We start from the raw sequence: 11,352 nt of genomic DNA on the forward strand, positions 1-11,352 counted from the left end.
GGTTTCTTGAGAGGATTAAACAATTTAACATACGTGAAGTTTTCTTAAACTTAGTGTTTGTCATTTAACAGGTACTGGAGGAACGAATGAATCTTTAGATCTGTGTGAAATGATTAAAGTGGTGCATATATATGAAAATGAGACCTAGGAATAAAAAAAAAAGTCGCCGCTCCCAAAAACTAAAGAAAAAGAACAAAAATCTGAACAGAGAAAAAATATTGTCACAAAAAAATCTAAAAAGAAAAATGAATGGTTCTTATACTGTTATTTATTAAATGCTTACTATTTGCCAGGCCCTGAGCTAAGGAATTTAACTGTATTTCTCAAACCAACCAATATATAGATTAACAACCAATAGATTACTAATAGATTGCTAATAGATTATCTATTAGATAACAACCAATTTAATCAAATTAAGGCTTAGGAAGGCAAGTAACAAGTCTAGTAAGTATCAGATCTGTGTGTATATGTTTACTGCCCAGAATACAGACTATAACGTGGCAAGAGGTTTTTTAACATAAGTACAAGAATTTTCATAGACACACCAGAGTAAACTGCACCGACTGCAACTCTAAATTATTAAGTTTCCACATTCTCTATGCATGGCTGACTTGTTGGCACTCACTGAGAACTCAGTAAGTGTTTAATAAATAAAAGAGTAAAGTTTTGTATCCAAATAGATGCTTAATTTAGAGTAGTCTTCTGTAGTCTTAGAAAATTCATTTGTGTGTTTCAAGTATTATGGTACCGCTTATTTTCCAATTCCCAACCCCACAGTTTCTTCACAATTTGTGTAAAAAAAAAAAGATTTTTTTTTGCATTTCTTTTTTTTTTCCGTTTATTTATTTTTGGGACAGAGAGAGACAGAGCATGAACGGGGGAGGGGCAGAGAGAGAGGGAGACACAGAATCGGAAACAGGCTTCAGGCTCTGAGCCATCAGCCCAGAGCTTGACGCGGGGCTCGAACTCAGGGACAGCGAGATCGCGACCTGGCTGAAGTCGGACGCTTAACCGACTGCACCACCCAGGCGCCCCTGCATTTCTAAATTGGGACATTCTCCTCCTCTTCGATTAGTGGATGGGATTTTTGAAGATGATCAAAACTCATTCAAGGCCAGACCTAGAAAATAGAGAGTGTGAGCATGCTGGGCACAACAACGGTGACATGACTGTGAAGTCACACAACAGATCAGATAAGTGAATTCAGATAAAAGAGGTGTAGCAAATCCTCCTGTGCTGTTGCGCACATCGCTCTTAACTCCACTCAGTTGTTGGGTAGATTTGATTGGTGCAAAAACCATGCCATAGAAAGAGTGCAGTTAACCTCCATCTTTGTTTTCTATCCCTGTGGAGGAATTGCATAATCAACACCGTGTAGAATCACTGGCAGGATCTGTCTCAAGATTCTACTGTCATTTGACAGTGTAAGTGATAACCTTTGCATTTTGTAGAGTGAGTTATCACTGTGACATATTTTGCAGTTAGTTAACCTCACAATGCCTCAAAGATGTAGTTGCTGGTATTTTCACTTCCTTTTTTTCTCCTAAGCATTGCAAGGACATTTCCCTCACATAGGGTTTCTGCCACATCATTCTAATCTAAGAAAGCAAGTAATTCTCTCTGGGTTTTCCATTTTTTTGTGAACTCTACTCACTTTTATACCCTATTTGTGTTGTTTTCAACTTGATTTTGAATTTTAAATACTAAGGGACACCTGCATGGCTCAGTCAGTTAAGTATCTGACTTCGACTCAGGTCGTGATCTCACTGCTCGTGAGTGTGAGCCCTGTGTTGGGCTCTGTGCTGACAGCTCAGAGCCTGGAGCCTGCTTCAGATTCTGTGTCTCCCTCTCTCTCTGTCCCTTCCCCACTCGTGCTCTGATTCTCTGTCTGTTTCTCTCTCTCTCTCTCTCTCTCTCTCTCTCTCAAAAATAAATAAACATTTAAAAAATTAAAGTTTAAATATTAAATCCTGCCTATTCGGAAAAGCCTCTTTCTCCACATGAAAATCATCACACGTCACAATACCGCCATTCCAGAAGCAATGAGACAAAAGTAGACTAATATGGCTACATAATTTGAAAATAAAAATCTTCACATAGCAATGCACATCATAAGCAAAGTCAAAAGATCGATGACAGACTGGTAAAATCATTTGACAACTTTATATGACACTGTGGGTTACAATATTTTACACTGGTACAATGATTTATGGTTTGAACATAATTACATAATTGCCATTCAAATTCATGTCTTTTGACCCTCAACTAACAGCGGACTCTGGAAGACAATTTTTTGTATTAGGTAGAGCACAAACTTTGGAGTTAGACACCCCTAATTCAAGTGTCAACTCTGCGTGATGTAAGGTAAAGCAATTAATGTCTCAGTGCCTCAGTTTCTGTACTTGTGAAATTAAGCCATCACTACCTGCTTCTTATATTTTAATATAATGTAGGTGGTATCACTTACACGTGGAATGTCAAGAAAAAAAAAAAAGGTCAAACTCACGTAAAAAAAAAGAGTCGAAAAGTGATTGCCAGGAGCTGGGGGTGGAGGGAATAGAGAAAAGTGAACAGAAAAGGCTACACACTTTCAGCTATAAGATGAATAAAATCTGAGGCTCTAATGTAAAACGTGGTGACTATAGTTAATAACGCTGTAGTGTATAATTGAAATTTGGTAAGAGAGTAACCTTAAATGTTCTCAGCAAAATCCAAAACAAAAGAAAAAAGTAATTATTATGTGAGGTGATGAATGTGTTAAGTAACTCAGTGAGGGAAATCCTGACACAATGTCTACATATATCAAGTCATCACATTGTGCACTTGGATGTCTTACAATTTTATTTGTCATTTATACCTCAATAAAGTTGGGAAAGTGAAAAAATAAATAAATAAATAAATAAATAAATAAATAAATAAATAAATAAATTTAAGCATCAGAAACAATGATAACAGTGGGAGCTTTAAAAATATCAAAGGTGTTAAAAGGCATGAGTTATTATTTTTGCTATTACTAATAGTAGTGAAACTAACTGTCCAGTCCTAGATATTGCCGAGATCCTCTGTCATGACTCTGGTGATTGATAAAGACATCTAGTTGCAGGGGTTTTTGGCTGTATTTGTGTGACCATGTGACAAAATTTATTCATATTCTATTTGTTTCCCTGGGAAAATAAATACAGTCCCATGGTGAAATCCCATTGGTACTTTCTGTTGTGTCATTTGGAATATAAAGCAGACAGTATCACTCACTAAAGACATACAAACCAAAAGCAGAATCAAGTTGACTGCTAAATGAAGGGGAATTTAAAGAAGCCATTTGCAGATTTCATTCACTCTCAGTTCCTATTACGCAGCTGCGTTTTGAGAAGGATTATAGACCATACCAACCATGCTTAAGAGCAAGAGATATAATCTATCAGTACTTGGCTCCACCAAGAGGGAAAAATAATTTCATGGTAATGTCAGAAGTTTCAGGCCCTGTCCATAGATTACCCCCACAATTCCCCAGAACAGTAGTCTAGCAGGAAAGTCATATGTTGAAATCAGAACCCCCCAGTAACTCACAATGTGACAGTGTTTGGAGACAAGTTCTTTGCAGAGATAATTAAGCTAACATGAGGTCACCAGGATGGTTTCTAACCCAATTTAACTGGTGTCCTTATAAGAATAGTATTTAGACAAAAATATACAGACAGAAGGAAGATGATGGTGTGAAGACACAAAGACAAGACGGCTGTCTACAAACCAAGGAGAGAGGCCTGAAGAGACCTTATTTCATGGCTCTCAGAAGGAACTAAACCTTCCCAACGCGTTGATCTCAGACTTCTGGCCTCCACAACGGTGAAAAAGTAGATGCGTGTAGTTTAAGCCATCCAGTCTGTGGTGCTTGCAGCAGCCCTCGCAAATGCCTATGAGGGCTGAAACACATCTTTGTCCAAGTGGCATTTCCTAACCACCATGATTAATGCCTGGAACTTTGGGGCAGCATTCCCATGAAAGACACAGCTATATGTTCTTGTAGGAGTAACAAGGTATGGGAAAATTATGTAATTGTAAAGGGTAGATGCAGATGTAGAAACACAAGAAGAAACCAGTTAGTGACAAAACCACATGTTAGGAACATTTTCTACTCGTGCAGCTATATATTTTCCTGGAAACTTCAGGAGATTTTGCTACCTTCGCACTAAAAAATAGAGTTGAGTTACTGTGTGTATCAAAAGAAGGATTCCATTTCATGACATTTCGAAACAGAAAGTTCAGCATATTGTAACTCAAATTAAATGGTACAAATACATATTTACTTCTATAATTGCCCTTAAATGTATTATTTATTTCAGAAGCTTTCAGTTAAAATTGGAGTGAGTCACCTAAAATATAGAATAGAATGGACTATAGTTGTATGTCTTTCCCCAGTGAAAGAATATGTATTAAGGAAAAGCAGTTGTTTGATGGTGTGTCGGGCACAACCAGATCTATTTGTATTCTGCCCTTTGAAATAGTCCTTGTATATACATATTTTTTATGCCATACAGCTCAAGGGCTGGTGATTATCGCTTTAAAGGAACTGCTAACCATTTCAGGGAATTGTTGAATATAATATCTGAAAATGATTTCAGAGTGTGAAAACATTTTGTACACTTTGCAAATCAAATGCATTCGGCTAGAAGGGACTAGTTTGTGTTACTGGCTCAATTTTGCATGTTTTTAATACTTAAGAGTTAGATGGTTTAATCTTTGGTTTCTTTGATAAGGTGTAGGTGCAATTACATTGATACACCTCAGTAAGCATCCTCCCTTAACATAATATGGGTTTTCAAGTTTGCCTCATGACACGACATTTTCTGCTGATGGCAGAATAGTAAGCAAATTAATGGGTCTTTTTCTATAGATTTTTTCTGCTTCCAGCCACACCTAGAGTTAATGAACATAAAAAGTTCAGAGTTTATCCAAAAAGAAAAGGGAAACAGTAAAATTGCAAGCAAAAATCTCTAACAAACTTGGGCTTGAAGCCAGTTCTAGAGTAACACCCTAATTAGTTTCTTTTGCTGACAAGGGAAAATGGGAATAAGAGAAAAACAGACATGCACAGCCATTAGCGTGGGGTCACAACTTCTGTAGACTAGCACCATAGTGACTTGGTGGACCTCATCACATCCCTATGAGATGACCTTGGGTCTAGACCCTATTTGCCTGTAAATTATATTATTTAAAACTACATAGTTCCAAAGGTACATGGGAAGTCTCGATACCTTCCTGAAATGTTGCTGTGAACCTAAAACTGTTCTAAAAAGTTAAGTCTGAACAACTTTTGTTTTAGATACACAGTTCCACTTTGCAAACGTCAGTTAAGAGAATAAAAAGACAAGCCATAGCCTGGAAGAAAATGTTTACAAAATACACATATGATAAAGGACTAGTACCCAAACTATACAAAGAATTCTTAAAAACCAACTATAGGAAAAGAACAACCCAATTTATAAGTGAACAAAAGATTTGAACAGACACCTTACCAAAGCAAATATACAGGTAGCAAACAAGCATATTAAAAGATCCTCCATATCCTGTATCTTTAGGAAATTGCATATTAAAACAGTAATAAAATACTACGACACATCTATTAGAATAGCTAACACCTGAAGTCTTGATAATACCAAATGGTGATAGGGACAGGGAACAACAGGAACTTGCATTCATTGCTCCTGGGAAAGAAAAAAATGAAACAGCCACTTTGGAAGACAGGTTGATGCTTTCTTAGGGAAATCAACATCATCTTACCTATAATCCAGCAGTTGGGCTACTTGGTATTTACCCAAATTGGTTGAAAACTTATGTCCGTGCAAAAACCACACTGATATTTTACAGCCATTTTATTCATATTTTACCAAAATTTGAAAGCAACCAGGATGTCCTTCAACAGGTAAACGGATAAACGAGCTGTGGTGCATCCAGGTAACAGGATATTGTTTAGCAGCAAAAAGAAATGAGCTATGAAAAAACACACAGGAACAGCAAATGCACACAGCTAAATGAAAGAGGCCAATCAGAAAGGCTACGTACTAAACGATTCCAAATATATGACATTCTGGAAAAGGTACAAGCTATGGAAACAGTCAGAAAAAAAAATCAGTTGGTTTTCAGGGATTCAGGGAGAGAGGGAGAGGTATTAATACATTGAAAACGGGGAGTTTTTAGGACAGTAAAACTACTCTGTGATTTTGGACACATGTCATGGTGCATTTGTAAAAACTTACAAAATGCACACCACAAAAAGTGAATCCTAATGTAAACTGTGGACATACTAAGGTGTCAATATTGGCCCTTCAGTTGTCACAAATATGTTACACTAATTACACTAATGCAAGATGTTAATAATAGGAAACTGTACTAGGGTGTGGGGGAGAGGGGGTCTGTGGACACTCTCTTTACTTTCTGTTTAATTTCTCTGTAAATATAAAACTTCTCAGAAAATAAAGTCTATTGATTTTTAAAAAGTACACAATATTATAACACATTGAAAGAAATACTTCCCAAGATTGGGACTAAAAGCAAAGGCCATGTTCTTTGTGGGAATCAAGTAATGACAAGTGGGTTGTGTGCCTGAATTCTACCCGCTTTTATTTAGTGGGCCTCAGCCATTATGCCATAAAGAAATGAAGGAAATAGATCTTGTTTTCCAGCCATTTTCATAAGTTCCAGTATCTCCATTTCAACACCATTAGAGAACCATGGGAAAAACCTCTTCTAGTAAAATGTATACACAAAGATACAATGTTATCAGTTGTGCTTCATGCTTTATGAGCAATGACCAAAGGGAAAAAATAATTTTACATTAACTCCTACATAATACTTACTCATTTGGACATTTATGAAGTTTTAGGCACCGAGGATGCACGCTTATGTCCCATGTCCTTAGGAAACTTACCGTATGCACTGTTACCATCTTTTTTTCTTTTCTGTGACTTATTTTTCTCATATTGTCTTTAGCAAAATTTAAATTCAGTTAAACTCAAAAAGGACTACTTCAGCATCTACTATATACAAGACCCTACCCTGGACATTTGAAGTGATAGAAAAGCATACAAATATATCTTTATATTCAAGTAGACTACAAGTGTGCAGGAAGACAAAGATATCATCTAAAGTATAATAAATAATGGTAAGTTCCCCCACTTACCGTTTAGGGGTAAACCAAGTGCTATGATAGTAAATGTGTGTATGGATTGCATAAACAATGAGTGAGAAGGAGTCACTGAGTAGGTAGCACAGAAACTGGGCAAAATGTTTTAATAGCTAATAACGGGTAGGTAATTTCAGGGAGTGAGAAGGAAATGATTAATGGGACAAACTTTATTTTGTTTATTTTTTGTTTATTATTTATTATTCTTTAAATGCATAAGAATTTGCATCTTTACTTAGAGTTAAGCATGGGCCACATATTATTATTATTATTATTATTATTAATTATTATTATTAATTTTGTTTTTGGCTCAGTTTGGGGGTTACAGATCTGCCAGCATCACATATAAGACTGAGAAAATTTTACCTTTTTTGTCATCTAGAGAAGTAAATAACATTGGAATTAATTTTACTTGAAAGTTTGGTAGAAACTTCCCTTTAAGATAACTGAGTCATTTTTCATAACTACACATCAAACTTGGAATACTTTTTAAATATCTTCTGAGTTTTACCTCCATAAGTTTGACATTTTTATTCTATTTTGATATTTTGTATTTTTGTAGAAGTTATCCATTTCATCTAAAAACTGATATTCCAAATAAATTGATAAATATTCAAGATATGAGTGTCTACTCTTTTTTACAATTATCATATATTTAATTATCTTTCCCTTTGTAAACATTGCATTTCTTTCCCCCACCTCAATTATTTTGTGAAGATGTGTGTGTGTGTGTGTGTGTGTGTGTGTGTGTGTGTGTGTGCATAGACCTGGATCTTGCTTAATTGGATGTTTGTTATTTGCATTTGAGTATTTAGTTTCTATTTCAATTATTTCTACTTTTCTCCATATTAATTTAGACATTTTGCATTCTTAGGATTTATTTTCATGATTTTATTTGGTCAGTGGAACTTATCTACCCTCATCACTTTTTCCTTTCAAAAAATTTATTTAAAACTCTACAATTTCTTGGGGCACCTGGGTGGCTCAGTCGGTTAAGCGTCCGACTTCTGTTCAGGTCATGATCTCATGGGTCGTGGGTTTGAGCCCTGCGTTGGACTCTGTGCTGACAGAGCAGGCAGGAGGCAGGAGCCTGCTTCAGATTCTGTGTCTCCTCTCTCTGCCCCTCCCCTGCTGGCACTCAGTCTCTGTCTCTCTCTCTCTGTCTCTCTCTCTCTCTCTCTCTCTCTCTCTCAAAAATAAATAAATATTTTTTAAAATTTTGAAAAGCTCTACAATTTCTTCTCGGTATCAGTTTGATCACATTCCACAGTTGTTCCTTTTATTTGAGAAGAGAATGGGGGGAGGGGTAGAGGGAGAGAGAAAGAGAGAAAATCCCAAGCAGGCTTCACATTCAGCTGGGGGCCCAATGTGGGGCTCAGTCCTACCACCCCCGAGATAATGACTTACGCTGAAATCAAGAGTTGGATGTTCAACCAACTGAGCCACCCAGGTACCCCATCCATAGTTCTTAACTTGTAGTCTTATCACTGTATAGCTCAGAGTTTTGAATTTGAAGAACTCTATGAAACCGTATTTTAAAAAATGCATTTAAAATTTAATGCTTAGGCTTTTTAAAAATTATTTATTTGTTGTTGATTTTAAACTGACTTTAAGTAGTCAGAGAGTAATGATTGTGTCATTTTTTCTTGAGAACTTAATCAGGTCTTTATGACTTAACACAGGGCCAATTTCTGTGATTGTTCATCTTTTTTTTTTTAATAATATGCAACCTCTCTTGATTATTTGTTCTCATGAATGCTCAAGCTTCTTAATCAAAGGATTCGAATCCACGGTATCCTTACCTAAAAGTCTTCTCCACTTGGTCAATCCAGTGACCAGAGAATACTTTAAGTTTCCCAATTTGATCATTTTGTTTTCATATTCTCCTATTTCCATCAGTTTCTATTTCAGATTTTTCAAACTTATAATGTATGTAAACATTCATGACTCTTGTACTTTCCAGTTGGATTTTATATTCTGTCAATATGAAATATCTCTCTGGATTCCTTTTTAATGCTGTTAGTATCAAAGTCTATGTTGTGAAATAACATTAGCAATTCTGTGATTTTTACGTATTTACCAGAAATTAGTTTTTTCTCCTTCTCTTTCTCTTTTTCTCTTTCTTGCTCTCTCACTCTTCTTTCTCCTTTTATAAAATAATAAAATCTGTGGCAGATACCAAATTGTGCTAAAGGGAAAATGAAATATTAACTAGTTTCCTTTTTTAAATTTTAACCAAAATGTCTTTTCTATCTTAAATTTATTTAAAATATTCCTCTGGAAATCTAGATCATGACTCTATATCATACTTTATCCAAGCATTATAATTCAGAGTGGTTGAAGCTCTGATTCAAAGCTGCCTTCTAAACTAAAGATCATTTAACAGAAAATTTTCTAAATTATCTTATACTTTTTCAATCCTGATCAAATTTCAATCCAAATTTGTAAATTCTCACCTCTCCTCTGTAGAAAACAGGCATTTCATTTTTAATATTACATGCATGAAAGTAAGCATGTACAGAACGGGAGAAACTGGATCATTTTGAAGGTTCAAGCTTTATTTTTAAAAATAAGGAGAGAAGAAGGAAAATGTCAGACAATAGGGGAAAGCCCATAAACCGCTGACAGATTCAGCCCGCTGATGCTTGTTTCCTCTCTCAAGAGGGTTTGCTGCCCCCTGTCGTTATTTGCAGAAATAGGATGTCAGAAAAAGATTAAAAAGGCAAAACTTTTTTTTTTCAACAACGTCAACAAACAGCAAACATCTGTAAACAAAGGTCTTAAATGTCAAAAAAAAAAAAAGGCAAATGTATAAGGGCTTGACTTTCAAATATTTTGGAGGACAATTTATGTGGTGTGTAAAATAACCTTTGTAGAGGGATCTGTGAGATTCTAAAGCTGCCTCATCCCTGGTCTCTATGGAGAAAATGGTGATTAAGGATCCCACCGTGTGAGCTATCAGCTTTATGCTATCTGATCGCACCCACTGATAGGTCTCCCTAATGATGACAACCATCTATACAGTCTGCACAAATTAGACCGTATGATATGAACTCCGTACAAAACTGCACAGGAAAAGCACTCCATTGTTGAAAGATGATTAAACAGCTTTACAGGAGATACAAAGAGCACTACAGGAAATAAAAGAAACAGTAGGTAAAAGTTGAAGTTGATGGCAAAAGCAGGATTTGGCACAAAAAAAGAGGTAAGAACACCATAGAGAAAACAAAATTAAAAAAAAAAAAAAGCTCACTACAAGAGTTCACATGTTGAATAAGCAACAGATCCCCAGCGAAGGCTATTGCTACATCCTGAAAGCAATCCCAGGACAATTTGAGGCCTTTTGGAGATCATTCCCAATATATATATACACCCCAGTTTATCTTTACAACAAACCCATGTTGCCTAATGGGCCTTAGCTATACTTCTCTTCTTCCATGTGAAATGAAAGGTATTATTTTATATAAGCTACTTTAAATCTACAAATGTGTCAGTGATTAGTATATGTGGTAAGTCCTTAAATATGATAATGAAAGATGATCTGGTCACATTTTCAATTCTTACGACATAGAATTCTATAACTTAGGCAAACTACTTTTTTCCAAACTTTATTTTCTTAATTTTTCTCTGCTTTATTGAAGTGTATGTAATTGCTAAGAATTGTCTATATTTAAGGTGTAGAATGTAACGAGCTAACACATGCATGCATTGCGAAACGACTACCATAATCAATTTAATGAACACATTCATCTTTTCACAGTTACCTTTTTTGTGTGTGAGATGAGAACACTTAAGATCTACACGCAGCAAATTGCAAGTGTACAATACAATATTGTTAACTATAGCCACAACGCTATATATGAGATCCCCAGAACTTATTCATCTTATAACTAAAAGTGTGTACCTTTCGACCAACATCTCTGCGTTTCCCCGACCACCAACCCCCAGCCACCACCATCCCACCCCCAGTTTCGATGAGTTTGACTTCTTAGATTCCATGTGCAGTATTTGTCTTTCTGTGTCTGGCTTCTTTCAATTAGCATAATGTTCTCCAGATTCAACCATGTTTTCCCAAATGGCAGAATCTCCTTTTTTTATGGTAGAATAATAATCCTTTGTATATATGCCACATATGTATATATATGGGTGTATACACACAAACACGAACACAC

This window comes from Felis catus, chromosome D3, assembly GCF_018350175.1.
Source record: "Felis catus isolate Fca126 chromosome D3, F.catus_Fca126_mat1.0, whole genome shotgun sequence".
In the NCBI taxonomy this organism is placed as follows: Eukaryota; Metazoa; Chordata; class Mammalia; order Carnivora; family Felidae; genus Felis; species Felis catus.